The following is a 9,368-nucleotide window of genomic DNA, read 5'->3' as shown; positions in this document are numbered from 1 at the left end:
TGTCCAAGACCTGCTGATTTATACAATACTATTGAATGACTTTAGACGATGAAATGGCCAAGAAATTAAGGAGGGTTCAAATACTGTTTGACTTAATAGTACGTCAGCGAGTTAACCCTTTTACCCCCCAAAGGACGTACTGGTACGTTTCACAAAACTCATCCCTTTACCCCCATGGACGTACCAGTACGTCCTTGCAAAATACTGCTATTTACATTCTTTTTTGCATATTTTTTATAATTTTTTGAGAAACTTCAGGCATTTTCCATGAGAATGAGACCAACCTGACCTCTCTATGATGAAAATTAAGGCTGTTAGAGCAATTTAAAAAAATATATATACTGCAAAATGTGCTTGAAAAAACATAACCCCTCGGGGGTTAAGGGTTGGAAAGTTCCAAATAGCCTGGTGGTAAAAGGGTTAAGGCCAGTTTTGAATCATGAAGAAACCAACTGCTCACAGCCTCCTTAACTGTACCACAGGATCCTTCTATATCCTTGAATTCCAGTAAAAACCCAACGAGGATTCTTTACTTCCAGGTGGCAATTGCCTGAGGACGATTCCCAACTAACGACGTCGGTAATTATCTGATTCTTAACTCCACATTCCTGTGATTACTTGAGAATTCTTAACTTCCAACACTACTTTAACTGGAATCTGTATTACGTTGTTTTTTTCTCCGTTTATCTCACTTTTATCAATCGACTCTTGAGTCTAATGAAGATACAGTACCTTGGAGACTTCTGAAATTAATTGTACACTTTTTAGCCTCTTTTAGATATTCGATACCTTGTTTTCTGACATACAGTATTTATGTTTGGGTTTTATGTTTGACATTAATTTCTATTATTATTATTCTTCTCACTTATTTATTGGGAAGTTTCTTTTAATGATATTTCAAGAAGAAAGTGAAATCTATGTTTCTGTATCATTTGCATTTCATCCCGCATTGTCTCAAAATACCTTCAATGCATCTTTACATCAAGTTTACTCTTTCCCTGAAGGCTTCCATTGCTTAGCCTAGATTAACTGCTCCATTTATGTAAACGGTGCCACAGAAAGTCTACCAATGGGACAGTAAAGCCTGAAGGAGGGTGCATGTCACATACTAATAAGTACTCCCCTCTTTGTACGACTTGATTTAGACGTCTATTAGTACTACACAGTATTCTAGAAGCTTTATTCCAGCTGTGACCAAGCTGTGTATTAGTCTTCCTAATCAGGGAGTTGAATCGGTGAAACTTCAAAAGTTCAAACTCGCAGAAAATGTTTTCATGTTGAACAGGCTGACATAAATCTCTTATAGTTTATGTATAAAAGATGTACAGTATTTTAATTTTACTATTCTTAAAATATCTAATTTCAATTGTTCATTACTTCTCTTGTAGTTTATTTATTTCCTCATTTCCTTTCATAACTGGGTTTTCCTGATGAAGCCCTTGAGCTTATAACATCCTGCTTTTCCAACTAAGGTTGTAGCTTAGCAAGTAGTAATAATAATAATTATGAACATATTGCATTAGGGTTTGTGTTGTATTCTCAGCTTAGGTCATCATGTACAGTAGGACCCCGCCATACGACATTAATCCGTTCCGGAGTTGGTATCGTATGGTGAAAATGTCGTATGGCGGGCAATAGAATAGCTAATGCGTGCAAAACCCCAGGTAAAAACATTGAAAATTAGTATGTAACAAAATAGTATAGTAAACACTGTACTACAGTATACTTATATATAATATACATGTAATGTACAGTATATAATTAAATAACATGTACAGGATAAATAAAAGTTATATACTGTACAGTACTGTAAAGGAAAAATTAAATTTTATTTACCCTTGGAGTGACGTGACTTGAGCTGGTAGTGGGTGGAGGCAGAGGGGGGAGGAGACGGTAGATATAAAAACGTATCAATGCTAATTATGTTATGTACACTTAATAATAAATTTATTCTTACTATTAAACACTTAAAATTAAAAATGCTTTTTTTACTATTTTTGTCTTTTGAAATTTTTTGAAATTTTTTTTTTTAGAACTTAAAAAATTACTTTTTTTAGCTTTTTTGATAGAATCACTATTATCGTGTTTGCTTTCTGACACTTCTCTTTTGGAGAAATATCTATCCAAAGAAGCCTGTTTCTGACGATTCCTCAATATATTTCTAAAATGACTCGTACACTTGTCATTAACACTCTGCATAAGATGACTTGTGTGAAGTTTTTCTGGGTGTTTCTTTTCAATGAAACTCGTAAGGTTTTCATACCAACCGATAGCTTCCCTTATTTCTGCCGATGTCGTTTCTTCAGTCTCCCCAAGTCCTCGCCACCACTAGAGCTGTGCTCTTCTTGAATGATGGTCAACTGCATTGCCTCCAACTCCTTCAAGTCTTCAGTCGTAAGCTCCTCCCTGTGCTCCTCGATAAGGTTATGGACGTCAGCCTCATCGACAACAAGCCCCATGGACCTCCCGATTGAAATTATTTCCTCAACATCACCCTCAGGGGCAGGATCATCAATGGCCTCGTCTTCGGTTGAGGGATCGAAACCTTCAAAGTCTCGTTCTGCCACAACAGCTGGCCACAATTTCTTCCATGAAGAGTTCAAGGTGTGCTGTGAAACCTCATTCCAAGCTTTGTCGATCATCTTTAGGCATTGAACAATGACAAAATGCCCCTTCCAAAATTCACGGAGGGTGAGTTGAGTGCTTTCGGTCACTTCAAAGCATCTTTTGAACAGATGTTTCGTGTAAAGCTTCTTAAAGTTGGCAATCACTTGCTGGTCCATAGGCTGGAGGAGAGGGGGGTGGTGTTTGGTGGCAGATAGAGAACCTTAATGAAGGAGAAGTCAGGATGAATTATGTCCTCGAGGCCAGGAGGGTGAGCAGGGGTATTGTCCAGTACCAGGAGACATTTGAGAGGAAGATCGTTCTCTTCTAAAAAGTTCTTGACAGTAGGACCGAAGCAGACGTTTATCCACTCAATAAATATGGTCCTCGTGACCCAGGCCTTGGCATTAGACTTCCAAAATACCGAGAGCCTATCCTTCGTGATATAAGTGGTATACCAGTAGGGGCTTAATTTTTAAGTCCCCTCTGGCATTGCACAAAATGCGAGCGTAAGTCTGTCCTTCATCGGTTTATGGCCATGAAGTTTCATTTCTTCAGCTGTGATATATGTACGGCGGGGCATTTTCTTCCAGAAAAGGCCAGTTTCATCACAGTTAAACACTTGCTGAGGAATGTAGCCTTCCTTGGAAATTACGTTCTCAAACTTCTTGAGGAATTCTTCTGCTGCTTTCATGTCAGAACTGGCCGCCACTTCATGCCTGACTACTGAGTGAATACCAGTCCTCTTCCTAAAGCGATCAAACCACCCATGAGAAGCCTTGAACTCTTGGGGGGCTTGCTGCGACGTTCCTTTGCCTCCGCCGTCTCTCTGGGCTTCCACGAGATCGGCAAAGATGGCGCTCGCCTTGTGCGAAATTACCGATTGCGTGAGTGTATCACCAGCGATTTCCTTCTCTTTAATCCATAGAAGAAGGAGTCTGTCCATCTCGTCGTTGATTGAGGTCCTTCCACTGGCAAGGACAGTCATGCCTTTAGAAGACTTACTTGCATTAATGGCTTCCTTATTCTTGATAATTGTACCAATCATAGACTGGTTTCGGCCATGCATACTAGCGAGGGTAACGATGCGCATGCCTTCTTCATATTTCTTTATGATCTCCAGCTTCGTTTCCATAGTAATTATCTTCTTACTTCTCCCTTTAACATCACTAGCAATCTTGGGACCCATGGCTAACGAATTAAAAGTTGGAATTAAGCACTAAAATGCACAAAAAATACGATATCGCAAGCACTAACACTAAATCAAGTCTTTATGAAACGTACACGAGATTCTGAACTGAGCGCGCGTATAACAAAGAGAGAGAGAGAGAGAGGCAGCATCTCTCTCAGGCATTGTGGGAGGGATTTCGGCCAATAGCGTATCAGCATCTTAGTGACGCCATGACGCCGACTAATAGCAGACCAGCTTCTTAGTGACGTATGCAGTTACATATGAGCGTGGTGGTAAGCTAGTGACTCGCACAGTCGTACGCGTAGAAACCGCCAAGTTTGAGTTTTGGAATTCGATGCCGTAAGGTGGGGAAAATGTCTCAACGAGGGGACGAAAAAACATCGTATTCCATACCGTAAAGTGAAAAAAACGTAAGCTGGGGACGCCGTACCCCGGGGTACTACTGTTTATCTTTTTCTTGGCATTTTCAGTTAATAGTTTTTGCTATGTAAATAGTTTTTTTTTTTTGGTTATTATGGCCTGAAAAAGGCTTATTGGTTGGATCATTAACACTGTTCTTATATCATGGATGGTATTAAGAGAATTCCACAACTTTCCACAGCACTTTTCCTTACCAGGTATGTAACCTGGCATGTCTCAATGTATACGAGTATGTTAAGCCCATAAAAGAGGCTCTTCGGTAATTATGATCTAACTGGAAATTTGTCTGCTTCTGACTTGCAGAATCGTAGTAGAATGTTCTAACCTGCTTTGGGAGTGTCGGTTTTTCTACGAAGGCTGGAATGAACGGCGTGCAATGCTTTTGCAGTCAGCCCTCATTGTGAAACATGACCAGTACTCCTGGGTGTAGCTCACAGTTTAGCCTTGTTTTGGTCCTGGACGACACCTACTGTTAAGCCCTGATTTTTATTATTATTATTATTATTACTAGCCAAGCTACAACCCTAGTTGGAAAAGCAAGATGCTACAAGCCTAAGGGCTCCAACAGGGAAAAATAGCCCAGTGAGGAAAGGAAATCAGGAAATAAATAAATGAGAACAAATTAACAATAAATCATTCTAAAAACAGTAACAACGTTAAAACAGATATGTCATAAATAAACAATAAAAAGACTTGTCATCCTGGTCAACAGAAATATTTGCTCCAACTTTGAACTTTTGAAGTTCTACTGATTCAACTACCCGATTAGGAAGATCATTCCAAAATCTGATCAAAGATGGAATAAAACTTCTTGAATACTATGTAGTATTGAGCCTCATGATGGAGAAGGCCTGGCTATTAGAATTAACTGCCTGCCTAGTATTACGAACAGGATAGAATTGTCCAGGAAGATCTGAATGTAAAGGATGGTCAGAGTTATGAAAAATCTTATGCAACCTGTATAATGAACTAATTGAACGACGGTGCCAAAGATTAATATCTAGATCAGGAATAAGAAATTTAATGGACCGTAAGTTTCTGTCCAACAAATTAAGATGAGAATCAGCAGCTGAACATCAGACAGGAGAACAAAATTCAAAACAAGGTGGAATAAAAGAATTAAAACACTTCTTCAGAATAGATTGATCACCGAAAATCTTAAAAGACTTTCTCAATAAGCCAATTTTTTGTGCAATTGAAGAAGACACAGACCTAATGTGTTTCTCAAAAGTAAATTTGCTGTCGAGAATCACACCTAAAATTTCACGACTGGTTGGGTTTCATTGGTTAATTGTGAGACGCTATATTGGCTACGAGTGAACCATTCCGTTCCTCAGAACCATTCTGTGACTTTTCATGGTGGCTGTTTAATGTGTTCCGTAATGAACTTCAGAATCCTTATTTTGAGTTGGGGTAAAAAATTAAAATTGTTTTTGAAAAGCATTTTACAGTGATCACCTGCCAGCTGTTGTGATACTGTACTACCTATAGAGAGTTATTGGGTCCTTTGACAGGCCAGATAGAACTACATTGGATCCTTCTCTCTGGTTACGGCTCATTATTTCCTTTGCCTACACATACACCAAATAATCTGGCCTATGATTTACAAATTCTCCTTTTTCTTCACTCAAAGAATTAAAGGATTAACTACTGCAATGTAATTGTTCAGTGGCTACTTTCCTCTTGGTAAGAGTAGAAGAGACTCTTTAGCTATGGTAAGCAGCTCTTCTAGGAGAAGGACACTCCAAAACCAAACCTATGTTCTCTAGTCTTGTGTAGTGCCATAGTCTCTGTATGATAATCTTCCACTGTCTTGGGATAGAGTTCTCTTGCTTGTGTGCTCACTCAGGCACACAATATTCAGTCTTTTCCTTATTTCCTTTCCTCATTGGGCTATTATCCTTGTTGGAGCCCGTAGTATCAGAAGCCTCTGGGCTAAGAAGCTTATTATATAAGATCGCAAACTGATGTATTTGATGTTTAATTCATAGGTGATAATGATAACTCATTTTGGATCTTAAAATGTTTTAATGAAAATAAGAATAGACTCGAAAATACCAAATATGTGAACATTTTTAGCCTTTGAATAGAAAACGATTAAAATAAGATCTAAATGGAAATGAAATGCAATTAGATTATAGAAGAGAACTATTCCTCACAAATACAATTAATAAAATATTTGCAGAAACAAGAATAGAAAATTCAAAGAACGAGTAAGTTCCAATGTGGAGACATTGAAGGAAAGTTGACGACAGTTCTTGTGGTAACTCTAAATGCTGCAATTGACCATAGGGATTGTATTAAAGATACAGGTAAAAGATAGGGTGGAAAGAAGCAGTTATGACAACGAATGAAAAATGTATAACGGTCATTAACTGGCCTCCAGGAACAAAAGAAAACATTAAGATTGAATGAAAGGTAAGATAAGGTGCTATATGTGGACCCAAGTTATGCAGTATAGGGACTGACAAAGTGAATAGCATCAGTAGAAAAAATATGCAGTTGATAAGAAGGAAATATAATTCATATCTATTTTGACGTTGTTACTGTTTTTAAAATGATTTATTGTTAATTTATTCTCATCATTTATTTATTTCCTTATTTCCTTTCCTCACTGGGCTACTTTTTCCCTATTGGAGCCCCTGGGCTTATAGCATCTTGCTTCTCTAACTAGGATTGTAGCTTGGCTAGTAATAATAATAATAATTTGTAGATGATGATATGTTTCCCTCAGGAAGGAAAGATTAGAATGTAAGTAACTTTCATAGTTTGGAGATCCTGAAAAAATTCACCGTTAGTACCTATCCCTAAAAAATCAGATGTACTAATTATCAACAAAAGAGAAGAAAGAAAAGAGATTAAAGCAAAAGCGAAGAATTGTCCAGTAAGTATAGTAAGTAGAGTCGGTTCATAAGCTAAGTATCTGGGAGAATGGTACACAGAGAAAGGAAACAGAGAAATACAGGATAAATATGAAATGCTAAAAGGTCGTGTAAGTGGTCAAAGAAATATGTAAATCTAGAGACACTAAAAGAGTAGGAAAATTTTCATTAGAAGTCAGAATATATATATATATATATATATATATATATATATATATATATATATATATATATATATATATATATATATATATATATATATATGTATATATATATATATATATATATATATATATATATATATATATATATAGGCCTATACATATACATATACCAAGGCACTTCCCCCAATTTTGGGGGGTAGCCGACATCAAACAAATGAAACAAAAAAGGGGACCTCTCCTCTCAACATTCCTCCCAGCTTGACAAGGGACTCAACCGATTTCGGCTGGTACTGCTAGGGTGCCACAGCCCACCCTCCCCCGTTACCCACCACAGATGAAGCTTCATAACCTTAAATCCATATATATATGAAAGATTTGAAAAACCTACAATGAAAAATGATAAGAAATATGTAAGAACAACCATCAAATAGTTCACACTGGGGCATCATAGCAGGAATAAGGAATATGGACTGTAGTGTCTTGCAGAATAGAATATAAAAAATTAACACTCTTCCATAATAACATCATAAATTCTGATGGCAAGAAACTAGGCGCAGTCAGAAAGAAACAAGTCAGAGAGACAATTGAGGGTCAGTTGAAGAACCCTTCATGGAAAGTGTTGGAGTGGCAGCATTGAAGAAATTCGTTGTAGATATAAAATGAAAGTAGGAGAAATGATAATTTGTAAGGAAAATTACCTTTAAAAATATAGGAAATAATTATGGAAAAGATAGAGGAAACAATTTAAAAGAATATGATATATAGAAGAGAGTAACCCACAGCCTTTTATTTGAGAATTATATGTGGATAAGGCACCTACTAGTAATGAAAACCAGGTTAAATGTATTGAAAATAAAAGAAAATTCCAGTGGAATAGACATATAAAATATCTTTTTTACCAATGTATGAAAAGAGAACAGAACGTATCTTTTCATGGTCAAATACAGGAATACTAAAAGAACAAGACATTGAAGAGTGAAAATGTTGCAAGTTCATAGCAGAAAACTGGTAGAATATATGATGATATATTGCAAATGTTGGTTTTCAATTAGGAATATTACTTGAAATACAATTCTTATTGGTGTTTAGTCACCACTTATGGGTGAACATTTTTATCAACCATATATTTCTGTATTTATGAAGCCATTTAGCCTGTTATTTAAATATAATGTGTTGCCTGAATAGCTTTTTTAGACACGAAAAACCATTGAATTTCTTAATTGATATAGAAAGGGCATAAACACAATTGAGCAAAACCTGAAAACTACGGAATTATATAACTGAACAGTCTTAAACACATGAGTATTTAACTATGTAAAGGCTTAAACAGGGAACCATTCAACATATAAAAGTTTAAATATGCACAGAACCATGATTTTACAGTAGTATATCTGACAAAATATATATAAAAAAGTATAATTTATTTCATATAACACCCAAACATTAGCAAAGAAAGGTTCAATAGAATCTACCGAAGTCTGCCATAAAACGTTTTCTTTAAAAGAATCAAAATGTCAAAAATTCATTGTCAGACGTACGATAAAGATAGTTTCAAAATTCTAGATAACAAAATATCAAATTTTATTGATATGAAATTGATAGATATGTATATTTTACATCTTATACAAGAATTATTATTAAAAAACAATTCTAAACCGAGTTTCGTTTTTTATGTTTGACATTTGTACGATAACTTCTAATTTTCTTCAACCTGAAATGTCAAGAATTTATTGTCAGACGTACGGTAACAAAATGTTTCAAAATTCTAAATAACAAAATATCAGATTTTATTGATATAAAATTAATATAATATGAATATTATACATTTTATAAAAGAATTATTATAATTGCAAATCAATTATATACAGATTTTCGTATATTAGTTTTGACATTATACGATATCGAATGTCAAGAATTCATTGTCAGACGTACGATAACTAATAGTTTCAAAATCCTAAATAACACAATATCAGATTTTATCGATGTAGAATTAATATAAAATGTATATTTTACATTTTATAATAAAATTATTATAATTCAAAAGCATTTCTTTACCGAGTTTCGTTTATTAGTTTTGACATTGTATGAATGTACGATAACTTCTCA

This window comes from Palaemon carinicauda, unplaced genomic scaffold (genome assembly GCF_036898095.1).
Source record: "Palaemon carinicauda isolate YSFRI2023 unplaced genomic scaffold, ASM3689809v2 scaffold9, whole genome shotgun sequence".
NCBI classification, from domain to species: Eukaryota; Metazoa; Arthropoda; class Malacostraca; order Decapoda; family Palaemonidae; genus Palaemon; species Palaemon carinicauda.
The sequence above is the reverse complement of the archived record's forward strand: the minus strand, read 5'-3'. Positions refer to the sequence as shown.